This window comes from Nerophis lumbriciformis, linkage group LG08 (assembly GCF_033978685.3).
Source record: "Nerophis lumbriciformis linkage group LG08, RoL_Nlum_v2.1, whole genome shotgun sequence".
Lineage (NCBI taxonomy): Eukaryota > Metazoa > Chordata > Actinopteri > Syngnathiformes > Syngnathidae > Nerophis > Nerophis lumbriciformis.
Genome location: NC_084555.2, coordinates 56,785,972 through 56,807,500, shown reverse-complemented (window position 1 = coordinate 56,807,500; position 21,529 = coordinate 56,785,972). Strand labels below are relative to the sequence as shown.

Here is a 21,529-nt window from a genome sequence, read left to right as displayed (position 1 = left end):
ATGGTTTATATAGGGCACAGAGTGGGTAGGTACAGGCTGGCGTAGGGGCGTGGTGATTGGCTCATGTGTTACCTAGGAGGTGTTTCCGTCTGTGGCGGCATGCTGATACAATTTCGCTGCACTTGTTGAGGGATGACAGGTCTGGACGGTAAATAATAAACAGTTTCTCTTTCAAGCATAGGTTGCATCTTTTATTACCACTATTGTAAGGTGTGCTGGATGCAAGAATTTGCCATGTTATTGAATATTCAACATTATTGTCTTTGAGGTCCCAAATGTGTTTGCTGAGTTCTGTGGTATTCCGCAGGTTTTGGTTCCTGAAAGAAGCCTTGTGATTGTTCCATCTGGTTTTAAACTCTCCCTCGGTTAATCCTACATATGTGTCGGATGTGTTAATGTCCTTGCGTGTTACCTTAGATTGGTAAACAACTGATGTTTGTAAGCACCCCCCGTTGAGAGGGCAATCAGGTTTCTTGCGGCAGTTGCAGCCTTTGTTGGTTTTGGGGTCGCTCTGTCCGGGGGCCGACGGCTCATTTGCAATTGTTTTGTTGTGGTTTGAGATAATTTGTCGTATATTGTTCATACAGCTGTAGCTCAATTTAATGTTGTTCTTGTTGAATACTTTTCTTAGGGTGTTGTCTTTGGGAAAGTGTTTGTCAATCAGAGTGAGGAATTTGTGGCCAATGTTAGTTGAGACGTTTTTGCTGTATGGGGGGTTGTACCAGATGATGTTGTTTCGTTTTCTGTTCTTTTTTGGTTGGTTTCCTGGCGTGGGTTCATAGGTGAGGGTGAAATTGTATCCGCTTTCATCAAGGGCTTTTTGGTACGGGGGGGTTGCTTGGTCAAATTCAGCTTTGCTAGATGACAGCATCGATAGCCTTTTATTGATTCCGGTAGGTATTCTTCTCGTGGTGGTGGGTGGGTGGTTGCTGTCATGGTGCACGTATTGGAGTGTTGTGTTGGGTTTCGTGAATGGTTGGTAGCTGTTATTTCTCAAGTTGAAAGTGACGTCGAGGAAGTTGACGGTTTGCTTGTTGGCTTCAATCGTGATCCGTAGGCCGTTCTCTTTGAAAATTTGGCATATGCGCTTCTTGGTATTCTCGCTGCTCCTTGGCGAGGCGCGACACACTGCCAGTCCGTCATCACGGTAAATACCAAGGTTCAGATTGAGGCTAGCGAGCTGGGAGAGGAGGAAACTCCCAACGAGTTCACACGTTTCTGCTCCGTCAAAACTTCCCATAGTGACGTCAAATGTTGCATTGTTCTTTTTTTGCCATGGTGTACTGTTGTGGATGAGAATGGAGTTTTTTGCGTGGATGATGATGTTTCTTTCGTTGCCTGTGATTGAGTCGTAGTCTGAGGCGAAGTCTAGTGCTTGAGTCAGTAGGTCTTGCGTGATGGAAGGGTAAAATTCTTCGATATCAAAGGAGATAAAGTTGTGCTGTTGTTTGTCTTGGATGTTGTTGAACCATTTGATTACTGCTGCTGTATTTCTCCATTGGTTGAGTGGTGTTTTGTCCTTGATTTTTGTGTTGACTCTGTCCAGGATTATTTTGCTGATTTTTCCTATTTCAGATTTAGTTGGGTTTATTAGTCGGCATGTTGGGTTATTTGCGAAGTTGGGTTTGTGGTCCTTCAATGTGATGAAGGCTTCCTTGTTGGCTGTGGCGTCCAGCCTGTCCTCAATGTCCAGTTCAGCCGTGATCCTTTTATTTTCCAGGTGGATGTTCTGTAAGGTGTTGGGTTGCGCTTTTTTTGTATGATTTGGTGATGCTTCTGTCCAGTAAGGTGTGGTGTTCTGGTATGTCCATTCTGTAGAAGTTTGTGGTTTTATCGGCAGCTATGATGAGGTTGTTTACTTTCTTGATGCGCTCCTTGTCATTTTTCAGCTTGGTGAGGAGTGGGTTGCGGATTGGCTTGAATTTGACTGATTGTATCATTTTGAGCATGTCGTTCTCAAAATCCTTTAGTTCCTCAACTGTGGGTGGGTTCTTGGTAGATTTGAATCCGTAAGTTTTCTTTTGCGTTCCTTTTGTTTCAGGGTGGAGGAAAAAATGTGCTTTCCACCGCATCCTTCTTAGGAAGTGTTCCGTCTTTTCTATGAGCCTTAGCTTGTAGTCATTCTGCGCGGGTATGGGAATATATATATATATATATATATATATATATATATATATATATATATATATATATATATATATATATATATATATATATATATATATATATATATATATATATATATATATATGTATATATATATATATATATGTATATATATATATATGTATATACAGTATGTGTGTGTATATACTGTACTGTTTGTATGTGTGTGTGTGTGTGTGTAATATCGACAGGTTTCTAAAGCAAGTGTGACTAATAGTCTTCACACACACATGCACACACACACAGTGCAAGAAAGTTATGAATGGTCCTTCACTCACACACACACACACACACACACACACACACACACACACACACACACACACACACACACACACACACACACACACACACACACACACACACACACACACACACACACACACACACACACACACACACACACACAGGCCTTATCCCTCCTGCCAGTGTAGTTGAATGATGAATTATGAATGAGTGTTTATTCATCTTCATGAAAAGGCACAAGAGTCACTTTTTTTTCAAGTTATTCAAAATCATGCGAAATGAGTGCGTGTGCGTGTGGCACACACACACACGCACGCACACACACACACACACACACACACACTCCTGCACCCTAGAACCAATGTGTGAAATCCTGAGACTGATTGAGGAGGTGGAATGTGACCTTTTGACCCCACAGCGGCATGGGGTAGGAGGGGGGGGCATCTGTAGACGTGTGTGTGTGTGTGTGTGTGTGTGTGTGTGCGCGTGTGTGTGTGTGTGTGTGTGTGTGTGTGAGAGTGAGTGATTTGTGGGGGGTCCTACCAGCAGAGGGTTAGGATGTGAATTAAATCTAGGCGGCCATCTTTAAAGAGCCTCTTTCCATTTATCCATCATTTTTATACCGCTTATTAATATATTATTATATATATTTTTAACAAGGGTTAGGGTTAGGGTTATTACAAGCAAGGATAATTATTGAAATGTTACCAGTAATACTTACTATATATAGACAGACATATAGATATATATGTGGAAATATATATAGAAAGAGAGATTTAGAGAGAGAGATAGAAAAATAGAGTGGTAGAGAGAGAGATACATAGATAGAGAGGGAGTTAGCAATACAAATAGACAGAAATAGAGACATATATTTAAGTTAAAGTACCAATGATTGTCACACACACACTAGGTGTGGTGAAATTATTCTCTGCATTTGACATATATATATATATATATATATATATATATATATATATATATATATATATATAAAAAGGAAGTGTAGTCTAAATATATATATATATTTAGACTAGACTTCCTTTTTATTGTCATTCAAATTTGAACTTTACAGCACAGATAAGAACGAAATTTCGTTACATAAGCTCATGGTAGTGCAGGATAAAAAAGCAATAAGGTGCATGTATGTATGTATATATATATATATATATATACAGTATATATATATATATATATATATATATATATATATATATATATATATATATATATATATATATATATATATATATATATATATACATATAGTTTTTTGTTATCTGTGTGGGACCGTCAACATCAGCTGAGTGAGGTTTATTATACTTATGGATGGAATCATAGTCCAAAAATGATGAATCTGCATTTCTGAAATGCTCAGCTGGGAGCCTTTTGTTCACTGCACTGTGTTCTATGCATGTGTATATTTATACTGTGAGTGTGTGTGTGTGTGTGTGTGTGTGCGTGCGTGTGTGTGTGTGTGTGTGTGTGTGTGTGTTGAGGGGGAAGTGGCTGTGTTTGTTTAAACTAAGCACGCTCAGCCATGTGGGACAATTTAGCGGGAATGACAAGCGCCAAGACCCCCAGTGGTGGGCCAAAGCATTCTGGCCGTCATTTTTCCTTTCCCCAAGAAAATTGCCTTTTGCTTGCGTTGTTTTAGGCTGTTGGAAGCGTTGAAATGGCGACAGGAACAAAAGTTTCCTCAGAGTTCCCAGAGAGGTAATCAAGAAGGGCGAAAGATGTCAAGGTTTTAGGAAAAGATGAGAAGAAAAGTGTCACACACTCCATTTGAAGAATGCACTGATCACATTTTCATACGTTACCCTAAAAAGCTGCTAAACAAGTTGACAACCCAATAAGGAACAGTTCTTCCCAAATAGTGGGGAGGTGCGGGGGGAGAAAATGCTTTATCAGTATCATGCTTCAAACCCAGCGTTGAAAAGCTGTGCTCATAAAACATCAGCACAAATAATTTTAGTCATTTTAGTTTTGTCGGTTAAATTGTTTTGTTTATTGTGCTCCCGAATAATTATTGCTGATCAATTTATTTATTGAGTTTATCTAATACAATTTTATCAAGTGGTTCAAGTCAATCAAAAATGTTTTTATTTTAAATGAGTATTAAGATTTTTTTTTTCCAAGTAAATTGACTAAAACAATATTAATAAAGTTATTCTTTGTTGTTAGTTGACCTACATTTCTTTTTTGTGTTTTTTTTATTGTTTGTAAGGAGGACACAATGTTATGCAGAGGTGTACTTACAACATCTTTATAGACAAATGATACCGCAGTGGAACCTCGATTTACGAACGCCTTTATTTGCAACCTTTTCTGTTTACGAATCTTGACGCCAAATGAATTCATTTGGCATGCTGCTTGAAGCCACCGGGTGCTGGCATTTTGATGAAACCACGTCCTGTACACGCGGGCATGGCCGCTTTGAAGAGGCGGGGCCCCCGATGTCACGTTCTGTTCACAGCCTGTTCACATTTCCAAGAGCTTCCACGGCCAACGACATCTAACGTGTGTTTTCCACAATTGTTGTACCTGTGTAAGTCGTACTCTGTGTGTTTAGAAAGGCGTTAAACTCTCACAGTCTCGCTGTATATCTTCAACTTGCTACACAAAGGCTTTGAGCTGCCATTTTTGCGAGTTAGCCTCCAGCTTGCGGCCCCTTCAGTTCGAGGATTTTATCAACCAAGGGGGCTTTGTTCCGCAGCAAGTCTTTAATTGGGATGAGACAGAAAAATATGCCAAAGCGGAGCTTTTATTACAGCGAAGAAGGCACTACCGTGACACAGGATTGCATCACACTGCTAGTTTGTGCTAACGCTAGTTAGGGCTGGGCGCTATACTGACATTATAGTTAATACCAGTATATTTTTGAAAGAATACATATTTGAGACAATACCGCCATACCGGTATCTTTTGATGTGCCTTTGTTACGGCATTCCCTTTGGATCAACCCCGCCCCGTGGGGGGTTACCTAGGCTTCTGTGACGCACAATGATGCAACACAACAAGCTTTTCATAAGAATATGGCAGCTGACTTCTGGACTCAATGCTATGGTCAACATCTGCATTTGGCTATTGGTGAGTGACTACAGCTTTATTTACATGCTGGAGAACCTATATCTCTCTTTGTAGCACTGTTAATGTTGTTCACTTCTGTTAGTGTTGTGTGTCTGAGAGTGAAGCACAGAGGCAGATGTGTGTGCACGGAGGAAACACTTGCTGGAGTTGCGCCCGTTGTGAGCATGGAATTGGCCATGAAAGCTAAAAAGAGCATCAGACTATGCTTGTTTTCTTCTGGAAGCTACAATTTATTATATAACTTCATTTTGTTAGGTGTGTTGACTAATTTGAAGTCCGTACATTATGTAGTTAAACCGGATGTATAGCGTAGCGCTTTTATTATAAAGCCGGAAAAGTGTGTGATTGTTTTGAGAAAGTGTCTTGACATGTTTTGATGTTTGCCATAAAAAAAAATCTCCTGTCGACATCCTGCCGACCGTCTTTCATTTATGTTGAGCTTTTATGTCATCTGACTTACTAAGAATAAGGCGGCGCTCCAGCAAAAAGAGGAGTATCAGTCACAGTAACAATGTAAATGTTATGTTATCACTGCACTTTAGCTGTAATCTGAACACAGAAGTGAAGCACCACCCACCTCAGAACGACACACGCAGCAGGCGTTTGCTGCAGGGACGTCGCCTCTTCTCACGGCGAAAAATAGTCCTTCTCAGAAGAACGACTTGCCATGGCTTTCAACCTGATATGTCCATAAGGTAGACTTTTTCTTTTGTCCATTTCTGCTCGCTTGTGGCTCATCAGTAGCAAGTGAACTGCAGCCAAGTTCCCCACGCTACGGCGCGGCAGAAGGAATTGTTTGCACTAATCGGCTGTTATTGAATTTTATAGTTAACGTGTTATTGCGTTAACATTGACAGCCCTAATATATATATATATATATATATATATATATATATATATATATATATATATACAGTATATCTATATATCTATATGTGTGTATATATATATATATATATATATATATATATATATATATATATATATATATATATATATACAGTGTTGGGACTAACGCGTTACTGTAACGCCGTTAGTTTCGGCGGTAACTAGCAATCTAACGCGTTAATTTTTATATTCAGTAACTCAGTTACCGTTACTACATGATGCGTTACTGCGTTATTTTAAGTTATTTTTTATGTAGTATCGGCTAGAAACAGAAGATCTGAGCGTGTTTTATTGGAGCGCTGCGGTGTCGTCCTTCTGTGTCACAAGGAAAAGAAGAGGCGCGCTCCTCAACTACGGTTGAGGAGCGGGGGGGAGACGTTGAGGAGCAGGGGGAGACGTTCCTCCAGGGCCTATGTACTTCGGGGCTAACAACCTTCACTTCGCGGCAGTGGGTCTTTACAGCTCCGGACTTGAGGGTGAATGACGAGGCCGGCGGTTTGTTGCAACTTTGTGACTTTATTGGTGTCTCGCACGCAGCCATCCACCAAGCTAGAACACCTGCACGCACTCACTGTTGCCACTCCCTCACCTCTCTCGCCCACTCACTCACTGACGTAACTCACCTCACATGATGTCATATCTTAAAGAGCCACACACACACACACACACACACACACACACACACACACACACACACACACACACACACACACGCTACTCTCATAACAACTAACAAGACATCATGGCGAAGCCAGAAGTCGAGTTTTTTAACATGGAGACATTCTCACTACTTTTCTTTTGTCGAGCACAAAGAAAAGAACATTTTAGTTACATGTAAGTTGTGTCTTGGATCAAAGATCCCATCTACTTAAAGTTAAAGTGCCAATGATTGTCAGACACACACTAGGTGTGGCGAAATTATTCTCTGCATTTGACCCATCACCCTTGATCACCCCCTGGGAGGTGAGGGGAGCAGTGAGCAGCAGCAATGACCACGCCCGGGAATGCTGCCCAAAACAGCAATTCAAATCTGCTGAAACAGCTACAAAAGCAACATGCTTCGACGAAGCGAGTAAAGAGAGACACAGACTCCGATGCCACTTCACCTCCACTTAAGGATTTTAACGGAGGGACTGCTAGCCAGGACAACATTGATAGAGCCATTGCAGCGTATGTGCTAGAACAGTGGTCCCAACCACTGGGCCGCGGCCCGGTACCGGTCCGTGGATCGATTGGTACCGGGACGCACAAGAAATAAAAAAATAAAATAAAAACATTTTTTTATTTTTTATTAAATCAACATAAAAAACACAAGATACACTTACAATTAGTGCACCAACCCAAAAAACCTCCCTCCCCCATTTACACTCATTCGCACAAAAGGATTGTTTCTTTCTGTTATTAATATTTCTGGTTCCTACATTATATATCAATATATATCAATACAGTCTGCAGGGATACAGTCCGTAAGCACACATGATTGTATTTTTTTATGACAAAAAAAATAAAAATAAATACCATACAAACCCCCCCCCCCCCCCCCCCCCTGGTCCGTGGGATGATACCGGCGTCAAACAGCAAATGGCACGGAAAAAATGTTCCAAGTACCTGGACAGTGAGCACATAAACATGGAAAGTGAGCTAAAGAAAACACTCCAAACTCTTGTCTCTGCTCATCATTCAGCACTGAAGGTACACACACTCTGTCAATTCTCTTATATACTCTTTCATTCTAGACTTCTAGAGTGTTTGATTATCACATCACTCTAAATGTATAGACTATAAAGTTCACAAACATGAAGAGGGATCCTAGTGGGCCAGGCCAATCTTTCCTTATCTCTAAACTAAAACTGAGGAAATGTGTCGAGTGTTCTGGGCTTCAGTACAGTGTTGATCTCCTGAAGACATGATTTTATTTCCGAATTCCTTGAGAGAGAAAAAAATGCCTGGTTAGGCTTTGTGTATGTCATGTGTGTCTTCCTTGGGTGAAGCCAGGTTTACAGCTATGTTGTTATTATGCTATTATGTTAGTTACTTATATATGTTATGTTGCAGCTATTTCAAATAGTTTTGTCAATTTGTTCTGGCCTGAAATAAATTGTCCCTTTGAAACAAAACTTTGTCTTTGTGTGTTGTATGTAGACCACATTGTTGTATGTAGACCACATTGTTGTATGTGTTGTATGTAGACCACATTGTTGTATGTGTTGTATGTAGACCACATTGTTGTATGTGTTGTATGTAGACCACATTGTTGTATGTGTTGTATGTAGACCACATTGGTGTATGTGTTGTATGTAGACCACATTGGTGTATGTGTTGTATGTAGACCACATTGTTGTATGTGTTGTATGTAGACCACATTGTTGTATGTGTTGTATGTAGACCACATTGTTGTATGTGTTGTATGTAGACCACATTGGTGTATGTGTTGTATGTAGACCACATTGGTGTATGTGTTGTATGTAGACCACATTGTTGTATGTGTTGTATGTAGACCACATTGTTGTATGTGTTGTATGTAGACCACATTGTTGTATGTGTTGTATGTAGACCACATTGCTTTCTGAGTTCAGTGATGCAAATGTATGTCAAGTTGATCAACACATTGTATTATTCTCCAGTGCAATAACAGTACTGAAATGTAGGCCAAATATATATATATATATATCAGAAATGGAAAAATTCAACATCGACTACTCCACGAAGAACATTCCCATACCCGCGCAGAATGACTACAAGCTAAGGCTCATAGAAAAGACGGAACACTTCCTAAGAAGGATGCGGTGGAAAGCACATTTTTTCCTCCACCCTGAAACAAAAGGAACGCAAAAGAAAACTTACGGATTCAAATCTACCAAGAACCCACCCACAGTTGAGGAACTAAAGGATTTTGAGAACGACATGCTCAAAATGATACAATCAGTCAAATTCAAGCCAATCCGCAACCCACTCCTCACCAAGCTGAAAAATGACAAGGAGCGCATCAAGAAAGTAAACAACCTCATCATAGCTGCCGATAAAACCACAAACTTCTACAGAATGGACATACCAGAACATCACACCTTACTGGACAGAAGCATCACCAAATCATACAAAAAAGCGCAACCCAACACCTTACAGAACATCCACCTGGAAAATAAAAGGATCGCGGCTGAACTGGACATTGAGGACAGGGTGGACGCCACAGCCAACAAGGAAGCCTTCATCACATTGAAGGACCACAAACCCAACTTCGCAAATAACCCAACATGCCGACTAATAAACCCAACTAAATCTGAAATAGGAAAAATCAGCAAAATAATCCTGGACAGAGTCAACACAAAAATCAAGGACAAAACACCACTCAACCAATGGAGAAATACAGCAGCAGTAATCAAATGGTTCAACAACATCCAAGACAAACAACAGCACAACTTTATCTCCTTCGATATCGAAGAATTTTACCCTTCCATCACGCAAGACCTACTGACTCAAGCACTAGACTTCGCCTCAGACTACGACTCAATCACAGGCAACGAAAGAAACATCATCATCCACGCAAAAAACTCCATACTCATCCACAACAGTACACCATGGCAAAAAAAGAACAATGCAACATTTGACGTCACTATGGGAAGTTTTGACGGAGCAGAAACGTGTGAACTCGTTGGGAGTTTCCTCCTCTCCCAGCTCGCTAGCTTCAATCTGAACCTTGGTATTTACCGTGATGACGGACTGGCAGTGTGTCGCGCCTCGCCAAGGAGCAGCGAGAATACCAAGAAGCGCATATGCCAAATTTTCAAAGAGAACGGCCTACGGATCACGATTGAAGCCAACAAGCAAACCGTCAACTTCCTTGACGTCACTTTCAACCTGAGAAATAACAGCTACCAACCATTCACGAAACCCAACACAACACTCCAATACGTGCACCATGACAGCAACCACCCACCCACCACCACGAAAAGAATACCTACCGGAATTAATAAAAGGCTATCGATGCTGTCATCTAGCAAAGCTGAATTTGACCAAGCAACCCCCCCATACCAAAAAGCCCTTGATGAAAGCGGATACAATTTCACCCTCACCTATGAACCCACGCCAGGAAACCAGCCAAAAAAGAACAGAAAACGAAACGACATCATCTGGTACAACCCCCCATACAGCAAAAACGTCTCAACTAACATTGGACACAAATTCCTCAATCTGATTGACAAACACTTTCCCAAAGACAACACCCTAAGAAAAGTATTCAACAAGAACAACATTAAATTGAGCTACAGCTGCATGAACAATATACGACAAATAATCTCAAACCACAACAAAACAATTGCAAATGAGCCGTCGACCCCCGGACAGAGCGACTCCAAAACCAACAAAGGCTGTAACTGTCGAAAGAAACCTGATTGCCCTCTCAACGAGGGGTGCTTACAAACATCAGTTGTCTACCAATCTAAGGTAATACGCAAGGACATTAACACATCCGACACATATGTAGGATTAACCGAGGGAGAATTCAAAACCAGATGGAACAATCACAAGGCTTCTTTCAGGAACAAAAACCTGCGAAATACCACAGAACTCAGCAAACACATTTGGGACCTCAAAGACAATAATGTTGAATATTCAATAACATGGCAAATTCTTGCATCCAGCACACCTTACAATAGTGGTAATAAAAGATGCAACCTATGCTTGAAAGAGAAACTGTTTATTATTTACCGTCCAGACCTGTCATCCCTCAACAAGCGCAGCGAAATTGTAACAGCATGCCGCCACAGACGGAAACACCTCCTAGGTAACACATGAGCCAATCACCACGCCCCTACGCCAGCCTGTACCCACCCACTCTGTGCCCTATATAAACCATGGTATGTGAATGCTCCCATTAAAATCTCCTGATGAGTGAGGGAACCCCCCCTCATGAAACAGGCCTGTAGAGATGAAATAGTCTTGTGATTTTTTTCCTACACATACATATATATATATATATATATATATATATATATATATATATATATATATATATATATATATATATATGCATATATACAGTATATTTTGGAAAGAAAATAATGTTTGCCTTAGTGCCCTAAAATATGATCCCTCCTCTAAGGCAACACTTGCCTTGACCTTAAAAAGTTAAAATTGGAGGCCTTGTGCAGTTGTTACTAAAACAAGGCCTTTTGTGGAGCATAGAAGCCATTTTTCATGTTGACTTTGATTCTTATGAGAAACTCCGCTTCACTATACAACTTTTTGGTTTGCAAGCCATGTTCAAGAAGTAATGAGTTTTGTAAATTGAGGTTCCACTGTATTTGTAGTGGTGTTATAGTGTGGGGCGGGGGGAGTAAGAGAGGGACAAAAAAACGGGGTAAGAAAATGTGGAAGCAGTGAAGAAGACGAAAGAGAAGAGTGAGTCATGGTCATGTGTTTGTGGGAGAGTCGCCACTTCCTGTGCAGCAGACACACAACAGCAACAACACCTGGTGCAAACTGGTGTGATGATGATGATGATGATGATTGGACACAAGTAGTGGTGACCATGATGTGGTCAGCGGGTGGTCCTGGCTGGTCCCGCTGGAAACAACCTTGGGATTGTTGAGTGTTGTTGTGAAGTCACAATTTGTCTTGTTGTGTTTGACTCTTTAGATTGTTTATGCTGACCTACATTACTCCTTCCTCTCGCCTGGACTCCCCCTCCTCATCTTCCTCTTCTCCACAACAACTTGCAGAAGTTCTTTATTATCCACAGCCATCGTGTTTAATGATGTCCACCATCTTTGTTGTCACGTCAACTTCTCCAAGTCAGCCACTAGAGGGGCGGAGCTATGACATCATTAAAAGCAAGAGTGATTTATTTTTTTGATCTCAACCAAACCGTGCTTGAGGTGTTTTTATTTGAATGAATGAAATATTCAAGGATTGAAGGAACTTCATAGTCATAGCAGATGATAAGAAATGTAGTCCCATATTTAGTCAAGAACATAGTACATCATCATTTCAATTAAGAGTAGGACATAGGTCTAAATAAAATGTAAATAAATGACATAATTATTATATTACCGTATTTTCCCGACTATAAGGCAGCACTTAAACTCCTTTTTTTCCCTCAAAACTCGACAGTGCGCCTTATAGCCCGGTGCGCCTAATGTACGGAATAGTTCTGGTTTTGCTTACCAACCTCGAAGCGATTTTATTTGGTACATGGTGTAATGATAAGTGTGACCAGTAGATGGCTTCCTTTTTCTCTATCTTCTTGTTATGTGACATTCATCCTCCACTGTTGCCATTTCTAATATAAAGTAGTGTACAGTTCTTACTTATATCTGTCGGTAAACTCACCATGAAAGCACTAAAACATACCGGTGTAGTGACTTTACATTATTCACCCAAGGGACTTTACTTATTAGAGAGTTCCGGTTTTTCACGGGAAGTAAAGTGTGAATGTCATTAAAACAGTTAGCGCCATCTTTTGACACTTCTTCCCCTCCCGTCCTTGCACGCTACACCGCTACAACAAGGAGAAGATGCTGTCCAAGTGGAGGCACGTAAATAAGACACGCCCACAAAACGGTGCATCCTGAAGAGACTGTCAGAAAGTGAGTTGAAGATGATGTGTAAAACATCATCTATGCACCATCACATGTTATGTAGACCACAAGGAAGTCTTTTACTATTAGAAAATAATCATAATAATTTGACTCCTTTAATGTGCCTTATAATCTGGTACGCCTTTTGTATGAAAAAAGATTGAAAATAGACCCAGCAGTGCGCCTTATAATTGGGTGCACCCTATGGTCATTTAGTGCATGGACATGTACTCACTGCTTTCATAGCTCCACATTTTAGTCTTCCTTCTTTTCCTCCTCTTCTCCTTTTCCTTCTCTTCTCTTTTTCCTCCTCCTCTTCTTTTCCTCATCTTCTCCTTTTCCTCCTCTTCTTTTCCTCCTCCTCTTCTTTTCCTCCTCTTCTCCTCTTCCCCTTTTCCTCCTCGCCTCGCCTCCTGATCTCCTGAGCTGTCATGGCCTCCTTCTTGGGAGCACACACACACACACACACACACACACACACACACACACACACACACACACACACACACACACAGACACACACACAGAGACAGCCATTGGTTGGACTAATGTTTACTGAGTAGCAATAACACAATTAGAATTGCTCACATTTTTAAGCCCACACACATTCCACCTGTGCCCCCCCCCCCCCCCCCCCCTCCCCTCCCACCTTGTCTCTTATTTCCTGACCTGCTTCTTCCTCATCTTGCACTTATTTTACATCATGGCTGTCCAAAGTGCGGCTCGGGGACGTTTGTTCCCCGCAGCTGGTATTTTATGACATTTGAAACCCATCCTGTACTAGACCCCTGCAGAAAAAGACAAAGAAAATAATACAAATCATTTGTCAAATAGGGGCTGAAAAACCAAAATGGCCGTTTTTTAAAAAAGGTTTTTATCATCAATTTTATACCAAATAATATATTGCGAGACTCTGTTTAAATCCGATCTGGGCAAATTAAGAGCCGTTAAGCTTTTCAATCTGGCCCGCTGTACATTCCCCCATTTTTGTTTTAGATGTTTAAGATGTAAAGTGTAGCTGCCATTGTGATGTGCACTCATCTTTTAGAATATACTAAGTCTTTACATGCTTGGAATCTACATCATCTAATTACTTACTATGGTCATCTAATTAGTTACTATGCTCATCTAATTACTTACTATGGTCATCTAATTAGTTACTATGCTCATCTAATTAGTTACTATGGTCATTTCATTAGTTACTATGGTCACCTAATTAGTTATTATGGTCATCTATGGTCATCTAATTAGTTACTATGGTCATCTAATTAGTTACTATGGTCATCTTATGAGTTACTATGGTCATCTAATTAGTTACTATGGTCATCTAATTAGTTACTATGGTCATCTAATTAGTTACTATTGTCATGTAATGAGTTACTATGGTCATCTAATGAGTTACTATGGTCATGTAATGAGTTACTATGGTCATCTAACGAGTTACTATGGTCATGTAATGAGTTACTATGGTCATGTAATGAGTTACTATGATCATGTAATGAGTTACTATGGTCATCTAATGAGTTACTATGGTCATCTAATGAGTTACTATGGTCATGTAATGAGTTACTATGGTCATGTAATGAGTTACTATGGTCATGTAATGAGTTACTATGGTCATGTAATGAGTTACTATGGTCATGTAATGAGTTACTATGGTCATCTAATGAGTTACTATGGTCATGTAATGAGTTACTATGGTCATGTAATGAGTTACTATGGTCATCTAATGAGTTACCATGGTCATCTAATGAGTTACTATGGTCATCTAATGAGTTACTATGGTCATGTAATGAGTTACTATGGTCATGTAATGAGTTACTATGGTCATGTAATGAGTTACTATGGTCATCTAATGAGTTACTATGGTCATGTAATGAGTTACTATGGTCATGTAATGAGTTACTATGGTCATCTAATGAGTTACTATGGTCATGTAGTGAGTTACTATGGTCATCTAATTAGTTACTATGGTCATGTAATGAGTTACTATGGTCATGTAATGAGTTACTATGGTCATCTAATGAGTTACTATGGTCATGTAGTGAGTTACTATGGTCATCTAATTAGTTACTATGGTCATGTAATGAGTTACTATGGTCATGTAATGAGTTACTATGGTCATGTAATGAGTTACTATGCTAATGTAATGAGTTACTATGGTCATGTAATGAGTTACTATGGTCATGTAATGAGTTACTATGCTAATGTAATGAGTTACTATGGTCATGTAATGAGTTACTATGTTAATGTAATGAGTTACTATGGTCATGTAATGAGTTACTATGGTCATGTAATGAGTTACTATGGTCATCTAATGAGTTACTATGGTCATCTAATGAGTTACTATGGTCATGTAATGAGTTACTATGGTCATCTAATTAGTTACTATGGTCATCTAATGAGTTACTATGGTCATCTAATGAGTTACTATGGTCATGTAATGAGTTACTATGGTCATGTAATGAGTTACTATGTTAATGTAATGAGTTACTATGGTCATGTAATGAGTTACTATGGTCATGTAAGTCAGAGCAGCTCAGACAGCACACAGAGTGTGAAATGTGTGTGTCAGGGACAAACGTGGAAGGAGATTTTTACAAGAAAGTTGTAAAGCTTCACATGTATCAGATTGTAGGTTGGTTTGTTTGTACCCTTCACGTTCATATTTCACTGTTTGTTGCATTTTTGTCTTGATTGTAAAACATGTGTATGGAGAGGGGGTGTGACGTTCATATGTTGTCAATATTCAGGGTTTTATCCTTCATAGTTAATATTGTAATATTCTTTATTTTCATCTACATTCTGGCTGTCTCAATCAGAAAAAAGAAGTAAAATGACATTCTGTTTTTTTAAGGTAGTGTGTCATAACTTATTTAGCATTCAATCAGACATTATTGTGAGGTTTTGTATTAGTGTTCCTAAACATTTGAGCCAAGCACACAAACTGGACAGCAGTGGTGGATGGTGCAGTGTGTGTCAGTTGATTGGCAGCCAGGCATTGACAAAATAGAGCTAAAAATGAGTGCTCATAAATGTTCCCTATGACGTTACTTGATTGACATTCAAGGCACCCGAGGATGTTGTGAGATGATGCTCACTTTGAAGGAAAAAAAGACCGTCAGGAAGGCGAGAAACAGTTTTTATTCCAACCGTGCCGTCAAAAGCCTAGAGACTGACCGCACGGTTCCTGTCTTCACAATAAAAGTGCTGCTCAATGCTGCCTGCGCTAACAAAATAAAAGTCTCCGAAAGCTAGCACAAACAAGCTAGCAAGCCACAGAGTTTGCCGTCAATCTTTTTCTTGTAAAGTGTAAAAAAAGCTGGACAAACAGGATGCCAAAAGCAACCACTTCAATGTTATTGGACAGAAAGGAGGACTTTTTTCTCTCCTCCACGATGTAAAATGTAAAATGTGTAAGTTGTCAGCACGACTGGGAATCTTGTCTGATTATAATCCATACAATACACCAACTTATATTCTTGTCTTCATCAAAGATGTTAAACATGCTTGTACTTTCTACACCTTTAACATGTGGACAAAAACGCCAACATTTATTTATATATATATATATATATATATATATACACCGCATTTTTCGGATTATAAGTCGCACCGGAGTATAAGTTGCACCTGCCAAAAATGCATAATAAAAAAGGAAAAAAACATATATAAGTCGCACTGGAGCCCGGCTAAACTATGAAAAAAACTGCGACTAATAGTCCGAAAAATACACTATATATATATGAGGTACATCACCTCCACTTGGTCATTTAAAAAGTAGCTCGCCTGCTGAAAAAGTGTGGGCACCTCTGCTGTACAGTATATATGTGTGTGTGTGGGTGTGTGCGTGCGTGCGTGCGTGTGTGTGTGTGTGTGTGTGTGTGTGTGTGTGTGTGTGTGTGTGTGTGTGTGTACAAATGTGTATATATATATATATATATATATATATATGTATATATATATATATATGTATATATATATATATATATACATATATATATATATATGTATGTGTGGGAAAAAAAATCACAAGACTATTTCATCTCTACAGGCCTGTTTCATGAGGGGGGGTACCCTCAATCATCAGGAGATTTTAATGGGAGCATTCACATACCATGGTTTATATAGGGCACAGAGTGGGTGGGTACAGGCTGGCGTAGGGGCGTGGTGATTGGCTCATGTGTTACCTAGGAGGTGTTTCCGTCTATGGCGGCATGTTGTTACAATTTCGCTGCGCTTGTTGAGGGATGACAGGTCTGGACGGTAAATAATAAACAGTTTCTCTTTCAAGCATAGGTTGCATCTTTTATTACCACTATTGTAAGGTGTGCTGGATGCAAGAATTTGCCATGTTATTGAATATTCAACATTATTGTCTTTGAGGTCCCAAATGTGTTTGCTGAGTTCTGTGGTATTTCGCAGGTTTTTGTTCCTGAAAAAAGCCTTGTGATTGTTCCATCTGGTTTTGAATTCTCCCTCGGTTAACCCTACATATGTGTCGGATGTGTTAATGTCCTTGCGTATTACCTTAGATTGGTAGACAACTGATGTTTGTAAGCACCCCCCGTTGAGAGGGCAATCAGGTTTCTTTCGACAGTTACAGTCTTTGTTGGTTTTGGAGTCGCTCTGTCTGGGGGCCGACGGCTCATTTGCAATTGTTTTGTTGTGGTTTGAGATAATTTGTCGTATATTGTTCATGCAGCTGTAGCTCAATTTAATGTTGTTCTTGTTGAATACTTTTCTTAGGGTGTTGTCTTTGGGAAAGTGTTTGTCGATCAGATTGAGGAATTTGTGTCCAATGTTCGTTGAGACGTTTTTGCTGTATGGGGGGTTGTACCAGATGATGTCGTTTCGTTTTCTGTTCTTTTTTGGCTGGTTTCCTGGCGTGGGTTCATAGGTGAGGGTGAAATTGTATCCGCTTTCATCAAGGGCTTTTTGGTACGGGGGGGTTGCTTGGTCAAATTCAGCTTTGCTAGATGACAGCATCGATAGCCTTTTATTAATTCCGGTAGGTATTATTTTCGTGGTGGTGGGTGGGTGGTTGCTGTCATGGTGCACGTATTGGAGTGTTGTGTTGGATTTCGTGAATGGTTGGTAGCTGTTATTTCTCAGGTTGAAAGTGACGTTGAGGAAGTTGACGGTTTGCTTGTTGGCTTCAATCGTGATCCGTAGGCCGCTCTCTTTGAAAATTTGGCATATGCGCTTCTTGGTATTCTCGCTGCTCCTTGGCGAGGCGCGACACACTGCCAGTCCGTCATCACGGTAAATACCAAGGTTCAGGTTGAGGCTAGCGAGCTGGGAGAGGAGGAAACTCCCAACGAGTTCACACGTTTCTGCTGTTTATTATATACCGTCCAGACCTGTCATCCCTCAACAAGCGCAGCGAAATTGTATCAGCATGCCGCCACAGACGGAAACACCTCCTAGGTAACACATGAGCCAATCACCACGCCCCTACGCCAGCCTGTACCTACCCACTCTGTGCCCTATATAAACCATGGTATGTGAATGCTTCCATTAAAATCTCCTGATGATTGAGGGAACCCCTCATGAAACAAGCCTGTAGAGATGAAGTAGTCTTGTGATTTTTTTTTTCTTTTCTTTTTTCCCCACACATACATATATATATATATATATGTATGTATGTATGTATGTATGTATGTATGTATGTATGTATGTGTGTGTGTGTGTGTGTGTGTGTGTGTATATATATATATATATATATATATATGTATATATATATATATATGTATATATATATATATATATATATATATATATATATATATATATATATATATATATATACGTATACATAGATAGATATACCGGCCCCCAGACACATTTGTTTTTCTAAATTTGGCCCCCCGAGTCAAAATAATTGTCCAGGCCTGTTTTAAATGGAGAAATGTGATGAATCATATCGTGACTCCAATAATTTTTGTGTGCAAGTGACCATGCAGTAGATCATATCTCTCACACACACACACACACACACACACACACACACACACACACACACACACACACACACGCACAAACACACACACACACACACTTATTTTGAAACATGAGTGTAAAGTTTCTTCATTCGGTCTCCTGTGCTCTCGTTTTTCTGACCCTGTTTTAAGGCGTGTGCGTGTGTGTGTGTGTGTGTGTGTGTGTGTGTGTGTGTGTGTGTGTGTGTGTGTGTGTGTGTGTGTGTGTGTGTGTGTGTGTGTGTGTGTGTGTGCGCGAGTAGGGTGTTGTTCAGATTCTCTCGCTCTCCCTCTCTCTCCGTGTGTGTGTGTGTGTGTGTGTGCGTGCGAGTGTGTGTGTGTGTGTGTGTGTGTGTGTGTGTGTGTGTTATGTAACAGCCTTTTTCCTGAGAAGGATCTGCTGCCACCGCTTCTTCTTCTTCTTCTCCTACTTTTTCATTGCCGCCCCTTGGCACAGCGTCCGCCTATGAGGTCGCCGATGGCCTCCCAGCAGCCAGTTGGAGCGAGAGATCCGTGTTTTGACAGGGAGATGGAATGTGAGGGAGGCGGGGTCTTTCCAGGAAGTGCAAGGCAATGAAAGACGGACCCAGGACTCTGCTTGCTCGGTTCCTCACATCGCTCTCATTTGTTTTATATCTAGGAAGTCATGTGACGCACAATGTTGGTACTTGGCTGGGATATTCAAATACTTGAAGCCATTAATATTTAGTGTATTGATGACTGCATCCATGCTGATTTCAGTAGATGGAGCTTCAGCAAGACAATTGCTGAGGGCTGGCCTTTTTTTAGGCAGGATGTGTCCGGACTTGTCGTCTGCAGAATTCTTGGCATTTAAAAGCAGAAGAAGAGGAGGAGAAGAAGGAGGGGCGGGGAGAGTAGGAGGAGAAGAAGGAGGGGCAAGAGAAGAAGAAGAAGAAAGAGAAGAAGAAGATGTAGGTGAAGAAGAAGGACAAGAAAAAGAACTAGATGAAGCAATTCCTGAAGGAATTGCATGTGAATGCTGAAGTTGAAGTGAAATGCTGACAGAATGTAGTATGAATGTAAGAATACTTTGAATGTTGAAGAGTTTGAATTTCCAGGAAAAGGGAAATTTGGTTTGGAACTTGGGAAAGTGTTAGTTTGAATGTCCTGGATGAGTGGAATGTGTTGAATAGCTTGAAAAATGTGCCAATTGTGTAACTTGGAAAAATGTCCCATTCATTTCAATGGGAACTTCCTGGAAATTTGGGGGGAAGCGGGACTTAAAAAAAATGAATAGGAGCATGAATGTCCTGAATTGGTTGGTGTTGGAATTGTTTAAATCGGTCTAGAAATGTTGAAATAGTAACGGTTTTTAATTGAGAAATTCCTAGAATTCCGGGAAAACCGGGAATTTTCTAGTTCCTTAACCAACTTGGTTTTTGTCCTGTATGTGAGGAGTGTTTTGGCGGTGGAGCGTTTGAAATGGGTTGAAAAATGTGAAAGGAGTAGTTGAACTTAAGAAAGGTGGAAATAGGTTACCAAAAAAGGTGAATTTCTGGACATTTGTTGAATGTGTAAAAATGGTAGTTTGAATGTCCAGGATGAGTGGAATTGTCACAGTGAGTTGTTGGTGACGAACCCCAAGATGCAGAGATGGCAGCCTTTGTCCAGGAAAACATGATTTAATGTTCATAAAATAAAGGAAAAACCAGGAACTAGGAACAGGAAACAGGATGCCAGGAAAACAGGAACTGGAAGATGAGGAACAAAAAGACAGCAAGCTACAAACATCTGCAATATATAGCTGACATCCACAAGTAGGAATGACAATAATCCAGCACAGACTGGATGGGAAGGCAGGTTGAAATAGCAGCTGGCTGATTGACAGCAGGTGTGGCCAGGTGCCAATCAGCCACAGCACTCAGGGAGACAAACAGGAAACAGAACCAAAACAAGAGCGCTGACAGGAAGTACTACACACACACAGAGGAAAAACTAAAACACAACCAAACTGTCAGGGGCAAGCCTGACAGGAATGTGTTGAAGGTGGAATGCTTTGAGTGGGTTAGAGAATGTGGGAATTGTGGAATTTTGAAAAATGGCCAATTCATTTTAAGAGTGAAAAAGGCAAAAAAAAAAAAAAAAAAAAAAAAAGGAATTATGGGAAATCCAGGAATTTTTCTTTACAATTGCTGAAGTGGATCACACAATTCCCAAACAGGCTGAATATTTTGAAGTTGGAACAGTTTGAATCAGATGAAAAATGTGGACCAGAAAAAATGGAATTCCTGGAATTGTTTTTTACTTTGAAAAAGGATAGTTGGAATGTCCAGGATGAGTGGAATGTGTTGAGTGGAATGCTTTGAATGGGTTGAAAAATGTGTAAATGGTGGAAGTTTGAAAATTGGCCAATTCATTTGGAATGGGAAAAATGTCCCGTAAAACCTGCAATTCTGGGAAATCTGGGAATGTGTCAAGGGAAAACCTGCGAGTCCCAAATAGGCTGAACAGTTTCAAGTTGGAATGGTTTGCATCGGGTGAAAAATGTGGAAGGTAGAGCGCGACAAAATCTGGAGGAGAAGAAGAAGAAGAAGAAAAAAGCGTATATGTGAATACTTTGGAGCA

The 21,529-nt window shown here is 40.2% G+C and overlaps 1 protein-coding gene across 3 annotated transcripts in view; it reads left to right on the top strand.

The window, feature by feature from the left end:
* The window catches only part of fndc3ba (fibronectin type III domain containing 3Ba), a 200,357-nt gene that overhangs the window by 19,097 nt on the left and 159,731 nt on the right, over positions 1 to 21,529 (top strand). The window contains exon 1 of one of the 3 annotated variants that reach the window (XM_061969218.1): positions 4,628 to 5,499. The exons of 1 other annotated variant lie outside the window; for it this stretch is intronic. The gene's annotated coding sequence lies outside the window, so the exon portion shown is untranslated. Of the gene's footprint in view, positions 1 to 4,627; positions 5,500 to 5,627; positions 6,195 to 21,529 lie in introns of those variants that run through there. One more of the 3 variants, XM_061969220.1, reaches the window with a different exon arrangement.